We start from the raw sequence: 24,926 nt of genomic DNA, 5'->3' as shown, positions 1-24,926 counted from the left end.
GTGTGAAAACTTTTTTTTTTACAGTTGATGAATCTATATTGATACATTATTATTACTAAAAGTCTATAGTTTTTACTATTGTTCACTCTTGGTGTTGTATATTCTGCGGGTTTTGATGTGTGTGTGTATATATAAATATATAAAAATAATGACATGTAACTACCATTATAGTATCATACAGAATAGTTTCACTATCTAAAAGTTCTCTGTGTTCTGCCTATTCATCCCTCTCTTTCCCCTAAATCTTAATAACCTCTGATCTTTTTACTGTCTCCATAGTGCTGCCTTTTCCAGAATGTCATATAGTTGGATTATGTAGTGTGAAGCCTTTTCAGATTGCCTTCTTTCACTTAGTAATATGCATTTAAGTTTCCTCCATGTTTTTTCATGGCTTGATAGCTCCTTTCTGTTTGGTGCTGAATGACATTCCATTGTCTGATGTACCACAGTTTATTGATCCATTCATTTACTGAAGAATATCTTAGTTGCTTCCAAGATTTGGCAATTATGAATAAAAGTTCTACAGATATCCATGGGCAGGTTTTTGTAGGGACATATGTTTTCAGACTATTTGGGTAAACATCAAGGAATTTGATTCCTGAATCATGTAGCAAGAGTACCTAATTTAGCTTTTGGTAAGAAACTGCCAAACTGTCTTCTAAAGTAGCTACACCCCTTTTGAGCTCCACCAGCAATGACTGAGAGGTTTTTTTGCTCCACATCCTCACCAGCATTTGGTGTTGTCAGTGTTTTGGATTTTGCACATTCTAATAGGTGTGTAGTTGTATCTCACTGTTGTTTTCATTTGCAGTTCCTAAATGATACATGATGTTGAGAATCTTTCCATATGTTTATTTGATATCTGTATATCTTTTATGGTGAGATGTCTTTTCAGATGTTTTACTCATTTTTTTAGTTGAATTGTTTTCATTGTTGAGTTTTAGAAGTTCTTTGCCTATTTAAGATCACAGTCCTTTATCAAGTATGTCTTCAGCCAATATTTTCTCCCAGTCTGTGGCTTGTCTTATGATTCTCTAGACAGTGTTTCCTCACAGAGAAGTTCTTAATTTTAATGATCTGTTTAAAAATTATTTCTTTCATGCATCATGCCTTTGTGTTGTATAAATAAGTCATCACCATACCCAAGGTCACACAGATTTTCTCCTATGTTACCTTCCAGGAGTTTCATAGTTTTACCATTTACATGAAGGTCTGTGTCTCATTTTGAGTTAAATTTTGTGATTGGTGTAATATCTATATCCAGGTTCATTTCTTTCTTCTTTTTTTTTTGCACGTGGATGTCCAGTTTTTACAACATCATTTGGTTAAAAGATTATATTTTCTCCATTCTGTTATCTTTGCTTCTTTAGCAAAGTTGACATTATTTGTGTGGGTCTATTTCTGATTTCTCTGTTCTGTTCCATTGATCTATTTATCTATTTTTTCACCAATAGATACAATCTTCTGATTACTGTAGCTTTATAAAACTTGAAGTCAGTCCTCTGAATGTCCTTCTCATTTAATATTGTGTTATCTATTCTGGATCTTTGGCCTTTCCATATAAACGTTTTATTTTTATTTTTATTTTATTATATATTTTTTTGAGACGGAGTCTTGCTCTGTTGCCCAGGCTGGAGTGCAGTGGTGTGATCTCGGCTCAATGCAACCTCCATCTCCCAGGTTCAAGCGATCCTCCTGCCTCAGCCTCCCAAGTAGTTGGGACTACACGCATGTGCCACCGTGTCCTAATTTTTGTATTTTTGGTAGAGATGGAGTTTCACTATGTTGATCAGGCTGGTCTCAAACTCCTGACCTCAAGTGATCTGCCCGCCTCAGTTTCCCAAAGTGCTGGGATTATAGGCATGAGTCACGGTGCCCAGCCTCCATATAAACTCTAGAATCAATTTGTTGATATCCACAATACAATTTGCTGAAATTTTGATTTCAATTGCATTGAATCTGTAGACCAAATTGGGAGGAACTGACATCTTGACAATACTGATTTGTTCTATACATGAACATGAAATATTTCACCACTTACTTAGTTTTTCTCTAATTTCTCTTATCAGAATTTTGCAGTTTTCCCCATAGAGGTCTTGCACATATTTTTGTTGGATTTGTGGCTAAATATTTCATCTTGTGATAACATAAATGGTAGAGTGTTTTAAATTTCAACATTTTTTGCACTTGTTCATTGCTGGTATATGGGAAAGTGATTGACCTGTATCCTGTAATCTTTCCATAATTGCTTATCTGATCTGGGAGTTTTTTGTCTATTCTTTTTAAATTTTCTCCATAGATGATCACATAATTTGTGAACAAAGACAGTTATATTTTTTCTTCCCAATTTGTATTTTCCTTTTTTGTCTTATTCCACCAGCTAGGACAGCATTATGATGTCAAAAAGGACTGGTCAAAGGAGTCATTCTTGCTTTCTTACTGATCTTAGAGAGAAAGCACTTGGTTTCTCACCATTAAATGTAATGTTAGCTATGAGTTTTTTGAAAAATGTTCCTTATCAATTTGAGAAAGTTCTCCTCTATTCCTAGTTTGCTGAAAGTTTTTATCATTAATGGGTGTTAGATTTTGTCAAATGCTTTTTCTGTTTCAGCTGGTATGATCATGTGATTTTTCATTCGTTATCCTTGATTTGATACATCTCATTAATTAATTTTTGAATGTCAACCAGTCTAGCATATTTGGAATAAATTCCACTTAGTCATGGCATATACACCTTTTTATTCATTGTTGGATTCAACTTGTGAATATTTTGTTGAAGATTTTTGCATTTATGTTCATGTGTGATATTGGTCTATAGTTTCCTTTTCCCTTAATACCTTTGCCTGCTTTGGGGATTAGGATAATACTGGCCTCATAGAATGAGTTAGGACATATTCCCTTTGCTTCTATTTTCTGGAAGAAATTATAGAGAATTGCTATGATTTTTTGCTTAAATGTCTGATAGAACTCACCAGTGAACCCATCTGGGCATGGAACTTTCTGTTTTGGGAGGTTATGGATTATTGATTTAACTTCTTTAATAGGTATGTGCCTGTTCTGGTTGTCTATTTCTTCTTGTGTGAGTTTTGTAGATTGTGTCTTTCAAGGAATTTATTTCATCTAGGTTATAAAATTTGTGGGCTGAAATATTTGCCCATATAGTATTCCTTTATTATCCTTTTAATGTCCATGAACTCTGTCGTGATATCTATCCCCTCTCTCATTTCTGCCATCAGTAATTTGCATCTTCTTTTTCTTGGCCTGGCTAGAGGCTTGTCAATTTTATTGCTCTTTTCAAAGAATTAATTTTTAGTTTTGTTCATTTTTCTATAGATTTTCTATTTTTAATTACATCGATTTCTGCTCTAGTTGTTATTATTTCTTATCTTCTGTTTATTTTGTGTTTAATTCACTCTTCTATTTCTAGTTTCCTAAGGTGGAAACTTACGTTATTGATTTTAGATCATTATTCCTTTTTCATACATGAATTCAATGCTACAAATGTTTCTTTAGTCACTGCTTTTGCTGTATAACACAAATTTTGATAAGCTGTATTTTTACTTTCATTTAGTTCAAATTATTTTAAATTTCTCAAGATTTCTTCTTTCACCCATATGTTATTTAGAAGTGTGTTGAGTCTTCAAGTATGTTGGGATCTTTCCAACAATCTTTCTGTTATTGATTTCTAGCTTAATTCCATTGTGGTCTGAGAACATTCTTTGTATGATTTATATTCTATTAAATTTTTTGAGGTGTTTTTTATGACCTAGAATGTGGTCTATCTTATGAATGTTCTCTGTTAGCTGAAGAAGAAAAAATGTGTATTTTGCTGTCATTGGATGAAGTAGTCTATAGATGTCAATTATATGCAGTTTATTTATGGTGCTATTTAATTGAATTGTGTCCTTACTGATTTTCTACCTGTTGGATCTGTCCATTTCTGATAGAAAGGTGTTGAAATCCCCACCTATAATGGTGGATTAATCTATTTCTCCCTAAAGTTCCATCAGGTTTTACCTCACACATTTTGATGCTCTGTTTTGAGGCCCATATATATATTAAATATTATTATGACTTCTTGGAGAATTAACTCTTTTATCATCATGTAATGTTCCTTTCAATCCATTATAATTTTCCTTTCTCTGAAGTTTGTTCTGTCTGATATTAATATAGCTATTCCAGTTTTCTTTTTATTGGCATTATCATATTTCTTTCTCTATCCCTTTACTTTTAATCTATATATGTCTTTATATTAAAATACATTTTATAGTGGATGCACTCTGACAATCTCTTTTAACTGATGTATTCAGATCAATGATGTTTAAAATGATTACTGATATATGAAATTAATATCTATCATATTTGTTATGTTTTCTATTCATTGCCTTTCTTTTTTGTTTCTATTTTTTGTCTTTTACTTTTTTTCTATCTTTTCTGGTTTTAACTAAGTGTTTTATTTGATTCTATGTTCTCTCCTTTTCTATTATATCAATTTTACTTCTTTTTTTACTTCATTTAATACTTGCCTTGGCCGGGCGCGGTGGCTCAAGCCTGTAATCCCAGCACTTTGGGAGCCGAGACGGGCGGATCGCGAGGTCAGGAGATCGAGACCATCCTGGCTAACACGGTGAAACCCCGTCTCTACTAAAATACAAAAACTAGCCGGGCGAGATGGCGGGCGCCTGTAGTCCCAGCTACTCGGAGGCTGAGGCAGGAGAATGGCGTAAACCCGGAGGCGGAGCTTGCAGTGAGCTGAGATCCGGCCACTGCACTCCAGTCCGGGCGACAGAGCGAGACTCCGCCTCAAAAAAAAAAAAAAAAAAAAAATACTTGCCTTGGAGTTTGCAAAAGATATAAATTTACAATTAATCCAAGTCCACTTTCAATAACACTACACCACTTTATGGGTAGAGTAATACCTTATAACAATAAAAATAATCCTAATTCCTCCCTCCTGTCCATTGTATCTTCATTGTCATTCATTCAATTTATACATGAGCTATTACAAATACATTGTTTCCTTTACTACATTGACAAACTGTTATTTGTTAGCTTAATTAAGAGTAAGAAAAACTAAAGTTTTAATTTTACCTTTAAAATTACCTTTTTCTGTAATGCTCTTCCTTTCTTTAGGTACAATCCAGTTTCTCAGCTATATCATTTCCCTTCTCTGAAGAATGTATCATATCATTTTTTTTTCCAGGCAGGTTTATTGGCAGCAAATTCAATTTTTGTTGTCCAAGAAAGTCTTAATTTATCCTTCACTTCTGAAGAATAATTTTTCAGGGTATAGAATTCTAGGTCGGTGGATTTTATTTTTTGTCAAAATGCTTCAGATATTTCATTTCACTCTTCTTGCTTGCATAATTTCTGAAGAGAAGTTTTAATATTATATACCTGGCTATCATTCTTTGGCATTTATCCTGCTTGTGTTCTCTGTGCTTCCTGGATGTGTGGTCTGGTGCCTGACATTAATTTGGGGGAAATTCTCAGTCATTATTTTTTCAAATACTTCTCTTATGTTCTATTTCCTCTCCTTCTGGTATTGCCTCTCCATGCATGTTGCATGGAAAATCACGTACATTTGTACCACAGTTGTACCACAGTCCTTGGATATTCTGTTCTATATTTTTCAGTGTCTTTTCTCTTTGCTTTTCAGTTTTACCAGTTTCTATTGACATATCTTTGAGCTCAGAGATTTTCTTCCTTTGGCCATGCCCAGACTCATTAGCAAAGAGACTGAGGAAAAAGGCATTGAAAGATATTCTTTATTTCTGTTACAGACATTTTAATATCTAGCATTTCTTTAGAGGTCTTTCTTAGACTTTCTATTCACATTAACCATGAGTTTTTGCATATTGTCTACTTTTTCCAATAGAGACTTTGGCATACTCTACCCATTTTTAAATTAGGTTACTTTTTTCTTATTGTTGTTTAATACTTCTTTGTATATTTAGGACGTAAGTCCTTTTGCACATACATGTTATTTGCTTTGTGAATAACTTTCTAACTCTGTGGCTCATCTTTTCATACTATTAACAGTGTCTTTAACATACCAGAAGTTTTAAATTTTAATGAATTCCAATTATCAATCTTTTTTTATTTTCATGGATCTTTTTTTGATGTCACTTCTAAAAGGTCTTCATGAAACTGAAGTTTACCTAGATTTTCTCCTATATTATCATCTAGAAACTTTACAGTTTTGCATTTTACATTTAGGTATATGATCTATTTTGATTGATTTTTGTGAAAAGTGTTCACCTGTGTCCAGACTTATTTTTTTTTTTTGCACTTGCTTTTTACAGCACCAATTTGTTTTTAAAAAGCTATTCTTTCTACATTTACTTGCCTTTGCTCCTTGGTAAAATATCAGTTGACTTTATTTGTGTAGGTCTATCTCTGAGCTCTTTATTCTGTTTCATTGAACTATGTGTCTATTCTTTCACGAATACCATGCTGTCCTACAGCCTTATAAATAAGCCTTAGTGATGGAACTCACTCTTCCTCTTTCATATTGTGTTGGCTACTCTAGCTTTTTTTACCTTTCCATATAAATTTTAGAAACAGATTGTTGATATCTACAAAATCAGTTGCTGGGATTTTACTTGAGTTGGATTGAATCTATAGGTTAAGTTCGGAAGAACTGGCATCTTAACAATATTGAGTCTTCCAATCTGTGAACATGGAATACCTCTCCATTTATTTAGATCTTCTTTATTAGATCAGAGTTTTATAATGTTTCTCACATAGATGTGGTATATATTTTGTTAGATTTATACATAAGCATTTAATTTTCCTTGTGCTGTTTTAAATGATAATGTGTTTTTAATTTCAAATTCCATCTGTTCATTGCTAGTATATAGAAAAGCAATTAACTTTTATATATTAACCTTGTATACTGTTATTTGATATAATTACTTATTAATTCCAGGGGTTTTGTGCTAATTTGGGGGAATTTTCTACATAGAAAATCATATCATTTGTGAACAAAGGCAGTTGCATTTCTTCCTTCCCAATCTGTATATCTTTATTTCCTTTTCCTGTCTTATTACACTAGTTAGGTCTTCTGGTGAAATGCTGTATAGAAGTGTTAAGAGGGGATATCCTTGCCTTGTTTATGACCTTAATAGGGGAAAAATACAATTTGTTACCCCTCAAGTATACTATCTTCATCTGGTTCTGCTGCTAGGCTAATGCTGGCCTTATAGAAAATGTTCACTGCTTCTATTTCTGTAGAAAATTATCTCACATCTTTCTTAAATGTTTGGTAGAATTCACTAATGGAACTTCTGTCTGCTTTCTTTTTAAAAAAGTGTTATGAACTGAATGTTTGTGTGCCTCTAAAACTAATATATGAAAATCCTAACCACCAGTAGGTGAAGTCTTTGGGAGACAATAGATCATGGGGATGAAACTCTCATGATTGGGATTAATACCCTTATAAAAGACATTCCTGAGAGTTCTCTTACTCTTTTTCTCCCATTTGGGGGTTAGTGAAAAGACAGCTACCTGGAAACCAGGAAGAGGGCCCTCACCAGATACCAAATCAGCCAGCACCTTGATCTTGACTCCCCAGCCTCAAGAAGTATGAGAAACCAATGTTTATTTTTTAAGCTACACAGTTTATTACACTCTTTTATAGCAATTCAAACTAACTGAAACAGAATGTTATTAATTATTGATTCAGTTTCTATTTTTTCAATAGATATAGGCTTTTTTGGGTTATTGAGTTTTGAAAATTTGTGCCTTTCAAAGAATTGGTCCAATTCACTTCATTTTTAAATTCATGGCCATAAAGTTATTCATATTATTCCTCTATTAAACTTCTAATGTCAATTACCAGCAGTAATTACTCCCTTTTCATTTCTGGTATTAAGTTGTATCTTCTCTCTTATTGGTTAGCCTAACTAGAGATTTATCAACTGTATTGATCTCTGCAAAGGACCAGCTTCTGTTTTTGTTGACTTTATTGATTTCCTCTTTTCAGTTTCACTGATTTCTGCCCTATTTTTTAATTTTTGTTTTTCTTTTGCTTGCTTTAGATTTAACTGTTCTTTCTCTAGTTTCCTAAATTGAAAGCCTAAATCATTAATTTTACATTGTTATTCTTTTTAAACAAATGCTTCCAATGCTGTGTCTCTCTAAACACTGCTGTCACTGTCTATCATAATTTTGATAAACTCTATTTTTACTTTCATTGGCTTCAAAATATTTTATAAATTTCTCTTGAATCTTATTTACCTCATGTGTTATTTAGAAGTGTTTTGTTTAATCTCTAAGTATTGGGGGATTTTCCAACTATCTAGTTTGATTTCTAGTTTAATTCCATTATTGTCTGATAACATACTTTGTATAATTTATATTCTTTTAAATGTGTTGAGGTATGTTTTATGGCCTAGAAAGTGGTCTATCTTGTTGAATATTTCATGTGAATTTGAAAATAGTACGTATTTTGATGTGGTTGGATGAAATATTCTATAAATGTCAGTCAGGTCGAGTTGAATGAAAGTGATTTTCAGGTCAACTATATCCTTCCTGGTTTTTTCCTGCCTCCTTGGTCTTTCAGTTGCTGAAAGCAAGGTGATGTATTCTCCAATCATAATAGTGGGTTTGTCTATTTCTCCTTGCAGTTTGCCTCATATATTTTGATGCTCTACTGTTAAGTGCATGTTAAAAATGTTACGCCTTCTTGGAGAATGAACTCTTTTATCATTATGTAATGACCCTCTGTTTTAATCTATTCAGGCTGCTACAGCAAAATACTATAAACTGGGTGGTTTATGAACAACAAACATTTATTTCCAACAGCTCTGAAGGCTGAGAAGTCTAAGATCAAGACAACAGCAGATCAGTACTCTGGTGAAGGCTTATTTCTTGTTTCGCAGCCTTCTCGCTGTGCCCTCACATGGTGGGAGGGATTAGCTAGCTTCTGAGGTCTCTTTTATAAGGGCGCTAATCCCAATCATGAGGGAAAAGCCTGATCACCTCCCAAAGGCCTTATCTTCTAATACTATCATCTTGGGAGTTAGAATTTAAACATATAAATTTAGTCAGGGGGATCCAAACTATGAGACTATAATATCCTCTTTATCCCTGATAACTTTCCTGTTCCAAATTCTGCTTGTCTGAAATTAATTCAACTAGTACACCTTTCTTTTGATTCATCTTAGCATGGTATATCTTTCTCAATCCCTTTAGCTTTAACCTGTGTCTTTAAAGTGTGGTGTTTGTTTGTTGTAGACAACATTTTTTTAATTCACCCTGACAATCTCTTTTAATTAGTGTGTGGAGACTATTTACCTTTGAAGTAATTATTGTCATAGCTGAATTAATATCTACCATGTTTCTGTTTTCTATTGGTTTCAATTACTCATTGTTTCTTTATTTTCTTCTTCTCCTTATTCTGACTTCTATGGTTTTAATTAAGCATTGCATATAAATCCATTTTTGGACGTCTCTTAGCATATCAATTATACTTTTAAAAAATTTAGTTTGTCCTAGAGTTTGTAATATACATTTACAACTATCTAAGTCTACTTTCAAGTATACTTAATATATACCACTAAGTATATAATTAGTATATACTTAAGTAGTGCAAGTTATTTTATAACAGAATGTTGCCAACTCTTCTCTCTCATCTCTTACATTACTGCCTTTCATCTTCCTTACCATATGCTGTAATCACCCAATACATCATTCCTATTATCATTTGAATAACAGTTATTATTACATCATTTTAAAAATAAGAAACACAAAAGATTTTATTTTACCTTATTTATTCTTTCTCTATTGTTTTCCCCTTTTTAATGTAAATCTGAGTTTCTGACCTATGTAATGTTTTTTCTCCATGAAGAATTTTTTTAACATTTCTTGTAGGGCAGCTCTGCTACCGGTGAATTGTCAGTTTTTGTTTGCCTGAGAAAAATCTTCATTTCGCCTTTACTTTTAAAGGATAATTTCACTGGATACATAATTCTAGGTATTTTTTTTTCTTTCACAACTTAACATATTTCACTCCACTGTCTTCTTGCTTGGGTTCTGATGAGTCCACTCTATCATTCTTATATTTACTTCTCTATAGGAAAGATCTTCCCCCAACACCAACTTCTTTCAATATGTTTTTAGCCTTTTTTTTTTTTTTTGAGTTTTATACGATCCTCCTATGTGTATATGTAGCTGTTTTGGTATTTACTCTACTTGTTGTTATCTGAGCTTCTGGACGTGTGATTTGGTAGTTGTCATTAGTTTTGGAATATTGCTAAGTTATTATTTCAAATATTTATTTTGCTCCTTTCTCTTTCTTCTTTTTATGGTATTCCAACTATGTGTACATCTTTTGACACTGTCCTACAGTTCTTAGATACCCAGTGTGGGGAGTGTTCATTTTTATATTTTTCATTCTTTTTTCCCTTCACATTTTATTTTGGGAAGTTCCTATTATGTATTTTATTTTATTTTATTTTATTCTATTTTATTTTATTCTATTCTATTTTGAGATGGATTCTCCCTCTGTTGCCCAGGCTGCAGTGCAGTGGAGCAATCTTGGCTCACTGCAACTTCCACCTCCCGAGTTCAAGCTCTTCTCCTGCCTCAGCCTCCTGAGTAGCTAGGACTACAGGTGCCCGCCACCACGCTCGGCTAACTTTTGTATTTTTAGTAGAGATGCGGTTTTACCTATTGGCATACCTTAAAGCTCACCGATTCCTTCCTCAGCTGTGTCCAAGCTAGTGATGAGCCCATGAAACACATTCTTCCTGTTAGTTCCATTGATTTCTTATTTCTAGCATAATATCCTTTTGATTTTTTTAAAGTTTCTATCTTTTGCTTATATTACCCATCTGTTCTTGAATGTTGCCTATTTTTAATATTAGAGAACATTTCACAGTCCCATCAGCTTCTGTTCAGGTGAATCGATCTTGGCTATGATTTTCCGTATTTGTCTGTCTTTTTCCAGATGTCCAGGTATGATGAATTCCCTGGGAATTTTAGTATTCTGACGGGTCTAAGAAAAATGATTGTTATTCAGCTTGTTTAACTTTTTCTAAGAATGGAAGTGATGACTTACAAGCTCATTGCATTTCGAGGCTGAAATTAGAAGTCTGTTCCAGCTTACTGTTCTAGTAAGGTTCTAGAACTCCCTTATTCAGCTATTATTCTTGCCTCTTCAATATTTTTTTATATTTATTTGGGCTCAGCCATGTGTTATATATATTTCAGCATTTTTAAAGTGTGCAATACAAAGAGGACTTTATCTTACCATCATTGACACTGTAGGTCTAGAAATAGAACTCAATTGACAAGCATTTAACATTTTTCTATTAGTTTTATTTGGTTTGTTTCTAACTTTTTCAAGTTACTCATATTCGCTTAACTTTAAAGAATATGCAAGAACACATACCTGATTAATACATTTATATTTGATCACAAAATATAGATTATTCTCCATTAATAAATGTGTTAAAAGTTATTTCACAGACTCAAATATTTACATATATTATCTTTTAGCCTTAATAATCCAAGAGTCATTACCTTATTCAAATTAGAAGATTCCACTTCAGATTCACTTTGCCAATCTTACATTCTTTTCAACACAAATGCCACAGGAATATTCTCTTGCTAGCAACTCTAAGAGTAAATTTCTTAGTAAATTGTCAGACAAAACCAAAATCTAACAGCTATACAAACATGGACACAGACCAATGTTTCCATGTAGCACACTGGAGTATTTTATAAGAAAATTTCACTTTGTACCTCATCTATTTTGTTCTCTTTGTTTGGAAATAAACTAATTTTAAAAGCTCATCAAAGCATTGTTATGCTTATTTATTATATACATGATCCTAATATAGCTATATGGTTGATATGGCTCATGCACTGTAATTTAAGCATCGATTTTGGACTGTTTGGTGGTGATTTATCAGTTGGCCTCTTCTTTATTTTGCTTTTGTTTTTTCTAGCATTTGTCTGGATAATAATACTTTGGGTCTCAAGAAAGAGAAGCAAGAGAGGGGGTAGGAAAGAAGAAATAAAAATGTAAAGCTAGTCTCCCTCATAAGATATTTTAGGTAGTTAAACCACCTTAAAAAACCCCTGAAGTTTCTTTATACTCACTTTCTGAAACTATCATCATCTGTTATATTCTCATTTTGAAATAACTGGCATAAGTCTTGATACATATACTGGCAAAAGCACACAACTTAGTTAGCTTTCTTCTAGCTGTTCCAAACCCATTTCTTCACAGTGTGAGGTAGAAAAGCAAATTGCACCACAGGGAGGAGTACATTTGGAGACACAAAGAATAAAAGTGACTTCCCAGAACCCTTCTTTCAAGTCCAAAGGATTTGGTTTAGTGATCTTTCGTACATGCTGTCTGAAGCTCTGCTGGAGGATGGGGGCTGGTGTGTATGTTAATGTAATAGGATAGTGTTAGTAAGTATTACCAAACACATCCACCCTGTCCAGGTGCCAGGCTTTTGCTTAAGAACACTAAAAGAAGGCCGGGCGTGGTGGCTCAAGCCTGTAATCCCAGCACTTTGGGAGGCCGAGACGGGCGGATCACGAGGTCAGGAGATCGAGACCATCCTGGCTAACACTGTGAAACCCCGTCTCTACTAAAAAAATACAAAAAACTAGCCGGGCGAAGTGGCGGGCGCCTGTAGTCCCAGCTACTCGGGAGGCTGAGGCAGGAGAATGGCGTGAACCGGGGGGCGGAGCTTGCAGTGAGCTGAGATCCGGCCACTGCACTCCAGCCCTGGCGACAGAGCGAGACTCCGTCTCAAAAAAAAAAAAAAAAAAAAAAAAAAAAAAAGAACACTAAAAGAAAATTCTACAGTAATTAATGAGATTTTCCCTAGAAAACCTCAGAACAAAGACAACAACTGTGGATAATATAAAGTAAAAACATATATGTATATACACCCATATATGTATATATAATACACATATGTATATATATATATACACTTAGATGTATATATCATATATACATACATATGTAATAATACATATATATTATTTTCTGTGAGTTTTAGAGTTCAAGACAACTGCTCATAGATTTAAGCCATTGTAATCATTCATGAAACAAATATTTATTAATACCCTACTATGTGCATGGCAATGAGCTGGTGGCCGAGTAACTGTACTGGCCCCGAGTTCGTTCATTTTATTCAATATTGATTGAGCAGCTACAATGTGGCAGGCTCCTATAGATCCTAGACATGTAAACAGATGAAATCCCTTCCCTTAAGCTTCATGGTCTTTAGATTTTAGTACAGGAAAACATATTAAAACAAAAACCAAATAAATAAATAGTATGTTATATGGTGGTCAGTGCTATGAAGAAAAGTAAAGCAGGAAGAAGAAAGAGGAGTTGGAGGGGTTCGATTGGTATATTATTTTAAGGAGGGTGATCAAGGAAGGCTTCACCAACAAGATGTCATCTAGGCAGAGACCCAAAGCAAATGATGAAGTGAGCCATCCAGTATCTGGTGATAGAATGTTCCAGGCAGAAGGAAGGACAATTGTAGAGGTTCTGAGGCAGACAGACATGCACTTGGCCTGTTAAAGGAACAAGAGGCTGCCAGTGTGGCTGGAATGGCGAGCACAAAGCAGGGCAAGTGGAAGAAGAAGAGGTAAGTGGGGAGGTGAAGAAGGGTGTGGAGTATGAGAGGAAAAGGGGAGTGAAGGATGACTCCAAGGTTTGTGGGCCAAGAAATTGGAAGGATGAAGTTCCATTTCCTGAAATAAAGAAAGACTACAGGAAAAGCAGGTTGGAGAGTAGGGATCAAAAGCCAGTTTTGTGCAAGATAACTTGGTAATATCTTTTAAACATGCAATGGAGATGCTAAGTGACCATGGAGTGCAAGAGTCTGGAGTTGAGGGCAGAAATTCAGGAAAGAGGTACAAATCTGCAAATTTGTCAGTATAAAGGTGCTATTTAAAGCCACAAGATTGGATGAGTTCACTTGAAGACAGTGTAGACGTAGGAGTACCCTGAACTCTGAGGCACTTTAAACAGTTGGGCTGATGAGGTAAAAACGAGGGAAGGAGATTGGAAAGGGGAAGTAGGAGGAAAACCAGGAAAGTTTAGAACCCTGGAAATTGTGCAAAGAAGGTTTTTCGTGGAAAACGGGATTGATCACTTATTTCAAATGTTGCAAATAAATACGATGAGAACTGGGAACTGGATTTGGCAGTGTGAAATTGTTGGCCGAGTGGTGTGGATGGCAGCGTGGATGGAGTGGGCTTAACAGAATAGGGAGGGGTGACAATGCGGAGAGTCAATCTAGGCTTTCAAGCTATTATCAAATGGTTCTGAATCACATACAATTCATGGAGACAGGCCCATTATAAACATTTATCCGTCATCATTTGATCTGAAGATAACATTGTGAATCACACAAATCTAATGACATATCCAGCTACTATTTAGTAGTGTACCAAATATGGTTTAAATGCACAACGCTGTGAGAAACAGAACTAGAACAAAATGACAGAAAGTTGTAAACTGAGTGGGAGCAATAATGTGGTGAAGCATTTACTTAAGTGTTTTTTAATAGAAAAATTTCCTTTTCTTTTTTCCATTCCTTCTCTTTCTGTTAGATCTTGATCTCCACTCCCCACAGGGAAGGTAAACCAGAGCACAGATGCACATAGAAACCACACATAGTCATTCCTACATTTTAACAGACAAATGTCTTGGCATTAACAATTAGAGTCTAACAAGAACCCTCTGCCCCCCCAGTTCCCAAACAACCCCTTTCTCAGAGGCCTGAGAAAGGTCCTTCCTGGACTAAAAAGGAGAGGAGAGTTAGAAAAGCAAGGGAGAGAAATTTTGATGTGGATTTATACCCCCTCCCTCTTGGACTGAGCCAGTGACTGAGATTAAAGAAGAAGAAAGAGACAGAGCAATTCCTGGTTAACTCTGAAGGAGTTCGAACAAGGGGAACCTCTCCTTCACAGCCTGTCAGGGCCATGAGAGATCTCACCAAATCCCCTTTGATAAGGAGGAACAAGGACCACTCACGGGATGGCCAGGCAGATGGATCTCAAACAGGGTCGCAGAGCCACTCTGCAAATGGGGCCCGGGGCGTGTCCGATGCTAGCTCCCTGGCTCTGAGAGTGCCGCAGGTGCGCCATCCGAGTCACCGGACCTGTTCACGTGCTGCAATCTGACAAGGGGATTTCAACAGCAGGTGTGCTCAGGTGCTTCAGTGGATGGCAGCACGGAGGGGCAGCTGTGCCTGACCAAATGATGAAGGCCTCCCAGCGCTTGGCGTAAGCCCTTGTATCTTACAGATCTCACACCAGGGAGTAAAGAAGCAACAGCAGAACCCCATGGTGGCTGAATTGGCCATAAACCCACTAAGAGAAATCTGAAGTTTTAGGCTGAATTCACATAAAATGGACAATTTCAAGTTTCATGTCAGAACACAGAATAAAAGTTAAGATAGAAATTAGCTCGTTTTAAGAAAAAATAAAGTTACAATTGCTTTCCATGCCTACAGTGGTTGATTGAGAAATTTGCACCAGACACATGAACCCATAATTGCATAGACAATGTGTTTACAAGCCCTTTGGGAGAAATCTGTGGTACAAGGAAAAACAAAATACTATGCTTGGAAACATAAAACTAGATTTCTCCTAGCTCTGTTACTCTCTTTAGAATCTCAAGAAAAGTAGTAATGCTTTTTGAGTCTTAATACTTATTGATAAAATGAAATGCCTCACAAGACTGTTGTGATTATCAAATGCCATAATGCCATAATACACAAAAGTGTTAAATAAACTTTAAATGCTTCAAAATAAAAAATGAAGGAACCGAAACCAACTGCTACAATATGCCAGGCTCCTTATCTTATGGTAAACATGATATATATTTTACATTTAATGTAATAATTTATAGTAATACTGTATTATGTTATTTTATATTATATTCCTGGTTGGCCTGGGATAGCCATATTTTACAGATATCATTCCAGCATAATTTTTATTTTTATTTATTTATTTATTTATTTATTTATTTTTATTTTATTTTTTTTGAGACGGAGTCTCGCTCTGCCGCCCAGGCTGGAGTGCAGTGGCCGGATCTCAGCTCACTGCAAGCTCCGCCTCCCGGGTTTACGCCATTTTCCTGCCTCAGCCTCCCGAGTAGCTGGGACTACAGGCGCCCGCCACGTCGCCCGGCTAGTTTTTTGTATTTTTTAGTAGAGACGGGGTTTCACCGTGTTAGCCAGGATGGTCTCGATCTCCTAACCTCGTGATCCGCCCGTCTCGGCCTCCCAAAGTGCTGGGATTATAGGCTTGAGCCACCGCGCCCGGCCAGCATAATTTTTAATAATGCCCTTTTCACTCTCAAAACTTCTGATTTGCATGATAAATTACATAGTCACTCTATACATTCTTTCCATACAATATCCTTGCAAAGTAAGGTCCGTATTTTATTCCCTTTTCACAGATGAGGTAACTGAAGTTTACATGGCTTGAGTAGCTAACCTGTGCTCTCACAGCTAGTCATGCTGCCCTGTTGGAAATCAAATCTGGGACTGTCAACTTGAAAGGTCAGGCTATTCAATTTAGTATACCATTGTGTAAGGTGCAACATGACTCTTTCCATTTGCGTTAGAACCATAGGCATGTAAAGTGTGTTTACATGTAAAGTGGATCACTCTCTCCCAGGCACAGAGCATGGGACCCATCTAAACTGACAGCTGCGAGTTAAGAGCAGAATGAAGGCTAGGCTTTGAATTCCTGAGCAGGCAGCTTCCTGAGTCCTGTTTACTTTCAGCGATTTGGCCTTTGCGTTGGATTGGAGAGCAGTACAAACATATGCAGATTAGCCTTAAGTAAATCAACTTGGAAATATTACATTAACAACCCCTCTCTTTGGTTTCATTTTTATTTAGGTTTTATTCAAATATTCTTAAAAGAAAAGCCTACATCTCCTTCAAACACACCTTCTTTTTGACATTGTAAAGCTTTTAATTGTGTCCAGCTTCTAAATCTAATTTAGTGAAGCCCCCAAAAAAACAAAAAAAACAAAAAAAAACATTAAGGCTATGTTTATTTCAGTTAAGCCTGGAGTAAAGGTTCATGCCAGATCTCATTTTAGCAAAATGAATTCACCATCCCCTAGTAAACATTGGATGAAACTTATAATTACACTGGTGACAAGAAAGAATCCCTGGCCTTGGTTTGCAAAATTATATGACCTTACATTAATATTAGAAATCTAAATGATTATAATCTAGATTTGCAAATGGACATCATTTCTATTGTAAAATTTGCTTTCAGCAAAAAAAGCATTTTGTAACAGTGTTTCACTAAAACTGTCTTTACAAGCCAAACGAGATGGGTATTTATTTGGGGGAACAATTTTTAGTTAATTCAGTACAAAACAGTCTGAATAAAGATGGAGAAAGAGTGGAATCACTTCCTAACTGTAGTTCTACATATGTATATTTATTTTCAAGAATACTGAGGGCAGGGAAATTGAAACTTTGTTTTAAAATACATATACATATAGAATATGTATCTGAAATTATGCCCACTAATCTAGAACACCTGTTTCAAAACGTGACGACTTGTTTAGGAACATGCAAAAGCAAACACACTATTACCCCAGAATGTTCAACTAAGGATCAGAGCTGAACAAACTAAGAGGTAAATTGTAAGAAATTCATGTATTTAGATGTTGAACCAAAAAGAGAGAGACCATGGAATTGTTTTCTACTTGGGAAAATGTATGTTCATTTAAAATGGAAAGGAATCCTTCTACTATTTCTACACAATCAAAAATAAGTCTCAGGAATTGGACAGCACATCTATGAGTCTCAGTGGATAATATTAACCTGTGTACAGGAAACACGTAAAACATATATCAGATTCTCCCAGAATAACATGGAAGAGTGTCCAAATCTGGGATCTCCACTTACAGAGTGGTTAGACACAAGAAAACACTGCAGAAGTTGAAATGATGTTCATTTGCAGACCTAGATTTTAATCATTTTGATTTATAATATTTGTGTAAAGTCATATTCTGCAAACCAAAGCCAGGGAGTCTGTCTGATCAGTATAATTACATCCTTATAGCCCAGGGAGTGAGTGGAATATATTCTTAGATAATGTGAACTGAGAGAAAAAAGCCAGAGAGAGATGTTTTCCAAAAGACGAGGCTATATATAGGTGGATTCAAAACAAAACAAATTACAAGTGAACTATAGGTAATAAAGTCAGAAGACACCCAGAAGGCTAGGCAGACTGGCCATTATGGGGACTTCTGGGATTTTCAAAAGGAAGACTGGAAATGTTAATTGGAATAAAACAAGAAGGTGTGAATAAAGAAGGTAGAAATGGGGTGGGGATGAGGGTGGGAAATGATCTAGAAAACAAACAGCAAATGAAGGACCATGCCAGTGCTGGTCAGCTACAGTAAGCCTCCTGTTTCTGAAAGAACATGGAGATGAGTGTTGCAAGAATCAAACCTAAGACACTGGGAATATATTTCCGTCCATGTAAGCATAGGAAACTTTGTAAGGAATAATCTAAGTGTATTAATTATTAAGGAATACAAGTTGTGTGCAGTGACTTGTTAAATAAGCCACTGATGCCAAGCAAGTGCAGAGACATTGAGGAGTCACGAAGTGAATGAGAAAAAGTCACTTTTATTACAACTACTATTTGCCCAGGAATTTAGAGATTTTTAAAGACTCGTATATTGCAGCATCATTATTAACATGTCTATTTAGCACTGAAAATTTGGTCTGTACATGAACATCAATCATTTGGGCAACAGTTTCATTAAATTCATTTGTAGTCCTTTAACTCTTAATGTTCAATATCCAATAGTGACTGAGAAAAACAGGGCTGTGTTTATTTGCTTATTTGTTTTTTCTGAAAAATCAAGAAAATTTTCATCTTTTTTAATCACTTCATCTCAGGCTTTCCTTATATAGACTGAATTCTAATACTTAATTCTTAACATATTTTAAAATATTAATAGTAAAATGTATCTTTATATTTAAAGCCAAAAAAATGTATCCACACCTACTATGAACAAAGAAAACACCAGTGCTAGGCACTGGTGGGAGGGGAGGTGGATGATACATGAAAGCACAAGACAGAATTAGCACTCAAGGGCTTTGCAGTTCTGATGGGGAGAAAGATGTTCACTAATAACACTAGCTCATGGCAGAATGTGACCTGTGTTGCATACTGGAGGGGCAGAGTGCTACTTCTATAGAAGAGGGTGGAGACTTTAATGAAAGGAATTCTACTTCCAGTAATTTCTCCCAAAAGATCTACTGGACAAATGCAGAAAGTTACATGCACCTAGGTGATTCCTAGGTTAATATTTATCCTATTTGTACTAAATAGCCAACAGCTTGATTATGCCAACATGCCAATTCACACGGACACTGGATTTAGAAATGATAGAAAATAAAATACTTTCAAGAAAAGTTCTGTTCATAAATGGTGTCTAGGACCAGCCTACAGACCTCCACCATCCTCATTTCGTGCCCATGACAGACATTACTAATTGATCATGGCATACTTTCCTTTGTGCTCTATGGCCTTAGAATCCTTCCTTCCTGAGAGTTACAACTTACTGAGATGAATGCATTTGCATATCCAGGGTATAGACAGTGGTTCTCCTACTATGCAGCTTTGCTCTATGAAACCCTCTGAAGGCTACTGGGGGAAAGAAGGGTTAGATAGAAGGCCAAGACTGCTCGCTTTTGGAACACACCTATGATATTAGAAGGGAGCTTAGTAGTCACTTTTGGATGCAGGCACAAGGAGATTTTTTGGGATCTGGTAAAGATGCGGTGATGGTATCTCAGGCATTTTTCATTTGGGAATATTTACACAGGTTTAAACTTAGGATCTATGCATTTTTATATATTAAGTATATTTTATCCTTCAATACAAATTAAACAAACAAGCAAAATAATAGCTAACCTATCAGAGCCAAAACAAGATGGAGAGCTCAAACTTTACAGACCATCAAATGTAGGCTCATATCTAGGCTCAACATTGTAACTTGCCATGTGATTTGGGCAAGTCATTGGAGCTCTCTGTTTTATTTTCATTACCTGAAATAGGGATAAAGAATATCTAACTCATAGGATTGTTATGAGGAGTAAATGGCATAATAATGAACTTAGTATCATGACTAATATATCATAATATGTTAATAATGATAACTAACATTTATAGAGTCCTTCCCATGTTCCCAGCTCTGTTCTAGGGACTTAATTTTCTCCAAAAACCCTTGTGGGGCAGGGCGTTTATTTTACAATAAAGGAAACGGAAGCAGAGACTTTAATTACTCATCCAAGATCTCTCACCTACTAGGTGGAAAAGCCAGAATTGAAATTCAAACAGGCTGCATATTAATCACTGCATTCTCGTGTGTAATAAGGACCTGTTAAACAGCAGTTATTACTATTACAATAATAAATCTTGGCAGAGATATGGGAAGTTATAGGGAAGAATTGAGTGTGGGCTGAACTGCTGTTCTCCAGGAGGCAAAGGGCAACTCTAGGTTTAGGCTTTGAAATTCTGTGCTGAATAAATGGCTGCTATTATTATTATGCAATCTCCATACCGAATTTGAGACAGAAAATGAAAGTACATAATACACGCAATATTGTTATTGTACTTTATAAATAGAGAAAACAGCTTGTGGAAGGTTAATGCCATGCTCCCCTTTGGTTCACTAGAGCCTGCTTCTAAAATCTACCCCAGGGAAGCATTCTACCTCCGTAGGCTACGTCCACAATCAATCTTGGTTTTGTTGTGACTATGGATGATTTTTTTCCTCTGTATTTTCTACATTTTCTATAATGAACACATTAATTTTATAGTGGAAAACTGACTTTGAAAATAAAACAAAGCAAAACAAAAACCAATCTCGGTAAGGCAATAAGAACCACATGTCTTCTAAATGGAAAACATGCTTATTTCTCCTTTGTGTCGTGGAAGCAGCTTGCCAGATACACAGTCCACAGCTTTGAACCATTTACATAAACACACCCAAGCCAAGCGTTTCCACGCAACAGCCAAATTGCACCCATATTAGCAATTTAATGACTTTGAAAGTAATAAATGGTAGAAACTGATATTCACTTTGCTAGAATTCACCTTAGATATTCCTTACAAACCACAATCCAGTGGCATTTGTTGTAGATGGTAGATGTAGATATTCAAGAAACTTTGAAAGAAAACACTATTCATCCTGAGATGGGGCCGGGGGGCGGGGGGGTGGGAAATGCTAAGTGGTGACAAAAGGTAGAAATCTTTCAGGTGAAATGTAATGTCCAGGAACTGAGTGGTAGCGGATCATTGTAAATCATCCACCAGAGGGCACTGCCAGAATATACAAAGTTTTCTTGGGAAACATTGGACACCCCCTAACTCTAAGCAAAGAGAGCTAATATGGTTAGCTTAACAGAATTCCACTTTTATTATGCTTCCTTTGCCTTTATAAATCAGGTCAGTCTTTTCCTCCTGATGAAAGAATTCATGAACTGCATGCTACCTTTACTGTTATGACTCTTTTAAAATTGCTGCAACCATTTCATTGTAAAAATATTTTACAAGAAATGCTGTGTTCCATGTGCTAAGTACTGAAGTTATTACCATGATGACAAGACCACCTTCTTGCCTACAGTTGGGAGATTAATAAAGGGCTTCTGAGATAACCACAAGGCACATGAAATAACTCGGGAACTATAAATTGCAGAAGGTAGTTGCTGTTTCGTTTTGCACTGTTAAGTAACATTGCTGTTCACTGAAGGGAATATTGCCCACAGATGTTTTGGAAAGCCATCTGAGGAAGGCGCAGAAGGTTGTACAAATAGAATAGGCAGAAAGGAAAGCAGAACACAGCATTAGCAAAGTCATAGGAGTCAAAATTTCATTGCTAAGGAAAACTAGTGCCTTTCGTTCCATATTTCTGGCTGTCCTACTGACTTGGAATGCTTCAAATGCACCAAGTCACCTGCCTTAGATATGGACCGATACTTCAGTCCCATCTGCTGTAACAGGTGGGCTTTTCATATTTTCTGAAGCTATGATCCATAGTGTTTCCCCTCTAATTTCAAAAGCCTACAGAGAAACAAAGTGGAAAAACTCTTGTTTTGGACAGAGAAGGCTCTGAAGCAAGCCACCTCCTAGAGATGGAGAGCCTCATTTTGTCCTGCCTGAGCCAAGATAGGACACAGTAGAAGTCTGCTGCAAGAACACAAACACATCAAGTTTTCATGTAGCAGTGCCCTAAGAAGGAAACTGGACAAGGATGACTCGAATTGAGGAAACCAGTCCAGCTGGAGCACCTCCCTGTGGTTTCCCATGGACTAGGAATAGAAATTTGCTCTGAAGAAATATATTTTTAAAAGTTAGCCTTCACATAGTATTTGAAGTTTCATAGAACTTTTTTGGATTGGAACCAGATCTAGCTTGCATGTTCTTAGGTATTAAAGCCTAATATTATATTACTCATTGAAAAAAATGAATTCTTTCCTCATAATAATTTTCTTCAAAAATAACACTACTTTTTACTTATATTAAAACATCTCTGTTACTGATGTTATGCTACTTAGGAAAATGCCATGTTCTTGTTAAATTAATATGTGCAGACAAGTATTTACTTACCACACATGAACATGACCCCCTAATAAGTCATCACTCCTAATATTTATGGTCTAAGAATGAGGTAGTTCGGGTGAGTCACATTTAGACTTAGCAGAGAGATTAAGAAAAAAATTAGGACCACAATTTCCCTTAAGTAATGGAAAAAATGTGACTTGTTACACATTTGTTTTCTGTGTCAGTGTTTGTCCAGCCTTTCCATAGAGTCTTAAGGTCATCCAAGGTTTCTGTAGGTTTTCCTAAAAGAAAGAATGGGGGAGTTGTGATGGGTGCTTGATTTTAAATGTGGTAATAATTATCTGCGACTTTTAGAGAACGCAACTAACCATTGTGAAGGTTACTGTTCTGGATAGTGAAAAATATAAACCACCAGTATAGGCTTTGAATGTTTGAAAGGGATGATCTTAAATTTCTCAAATAACAGGGCCCCAGACATGCACTTTGCTCACAAAAGAGATCTTTTACCCCAATCTTTAGACATTTGCTTAAAGTGGGAGAGTCTAGTATTTATAAATAGAAGGAAAACAGTAAGATTCAGAAAAATACCATTGAGGTTCATAAGGAAATAGAAAACCACAGTTCCTGGAAAATCAGGAATAATTGAATAACTTTTATAATATACAGAACAAGAATATTCACGGTGCATTACTTTTGGCAGCCTATCATCTAAATATGGCACCTAGAATAAATGCATTGACTGAAGGGAAATTATATGATTTGCATCAACCTTACCAATGGCTAAATCATCCTCTCTGGTGATTTTTCAAGATAGTGTTATGGGTTGAATTGTGTCACCTCAAAGGACACTGAAACCCTAATCTTAGTACCTGTGAACATGACCTTATTTAAAAAGAAGATCTTTGTTGATGATCAAGCTAAGATGATTTCACTGGGGTAAGCCCTAAGTAATTAAATATGACTATGTTCTTATGAAATGGGGAAATTTGGACACAGAGACACACACACAGAGAGAGATGATTTGGAAACATAAGGAGAACACCATCTGCAAGCCAAGGATGGCCTGAGGTTACCAAAAGCTAGGAGAGAGGCAGCGAACAGATTCTCCCTTACAGACTTTGGAAGGAACCAATCCTTCTGACACCTTGCTTTTGGAGTTCTAGCTTCCAGAACCATCAGGCAGTAAATGTCTGTTGTTTAAGTCCCCGAGCTTGTGGTACTTTGTTAAGGCAGTGCTAGCAAACTAGTACAGTTATATATTCTGAATTCTTGTCTTTTGGCTTGCCATTTAGCCCCCGAGTCTCCCTGGCAATCAATAGAGCACAGAAGCTTTGTTCAGATTGCCCAACCACCCGGTTCGGTTCTGGACAACCTCATACTGCCATCCACATAAGGCAAGTTCCTTTTAAAGTTTGCCAGACCAAAGCAATTAAGAGGGCAAATCTGGTGGAAAAACTCACATATGGCATTATGAAGCCAAATATAAATTCTACTTTGATTATTGTTCCTTATGAAGGAGAGCAGTGTCTCCAATAATCAGAAAAAGAATCAGGGATTGATTGTATTTCATTTTCTTTGAGGAATATTTGGCCAAATAGCTAAAGTAACCCGATTAATGAGAAATTTGCAGAATGGGAAAAACACTGCAATTACAAGCAGCAACCATGGACATCTACTGATAGCCAAAGAACATAGCCAGTCTTCTGGTGCGTACATTATGTGGCAGCGCATTGGTCTCCTGCCAAATAGGACAATCAATGTAGGTTGAAATCCATTTCAGTCTCACTCAGCAATCATATTCATAAAGACTGCCTCTGTGTCTTATTTAGGTGAGACAGCAACTTAAAGACTATTATGCAAACAGAATTTTGATAACTAGAATTTTTAAAATACATGAAACTTCAAAAGGGTCTTTCCTAATATTTGATGGAGGAGCTTTAGAATAGTTAATTTAAATGAAATTGTAGTATTATGTATTTTCAGTTTTTAAAATGTTAAGCTGCTAAGTGTGAAGACTTTAGACACTGACACCTCACATTGATTCTTGCTTTACAAAGAGACTTGGAAAAGAAACCAGGGTATGTATAAAATGATTAATTGGGATAAGAAACTGAGCTAAGAGATATTCAGGCTGGAAAAAAAACTAAATAATGAATATAAAACAGGCAATTAAAAATGATGGGAAAAAGCAGGCATAGTGTTGAAGTATATGAAGTAATCTAACACCACTGTGTTTTTTCATCTTCATTTTCCAGTGTCTATACTGCATTGTAACTTTTGGAAAAACATGCATACACCTGGTACCACCTGGGTAG

General features: G+C 35.8%; 1 protein-coding gene across 4 annotated transcripts in view; it reads right to left on the bottom strand.

The window, feature by feature from the left end:
- RERG (RAS like estrogen regulated growth inhibitor) overlaps nucleotides 1-24,926 on the bottom strand; it is a 132,231-nt gene that overhangs the window by 25,039 nt on the left and 82,266 nt on the right. The window lies entirely within an intron of this gene.

This window comes from Trachypithecus francoisi, unplaced genomic scaffold (assembly GCF_009764315.1).
Source record: "Trachypithecus francoisi isolate TF-2019V2 unplaced genomic scaffold, Tfra_2.0 Lachesis_group11, whole genome shotgun sequence".
Classification (NCBI taxonomy): domain Eukaryota; kingdom Metazoa; phylum Chordata; class Mammalia; order Primates; family Cercopithecidae; genus Trachypithecus; species Trachypithecus francoisi.
The sequence above is the reverse complement of the archived record's forward strand: the minus strand, read 5'-3'. Positions and strand labels throughout refer to the sequence as shown.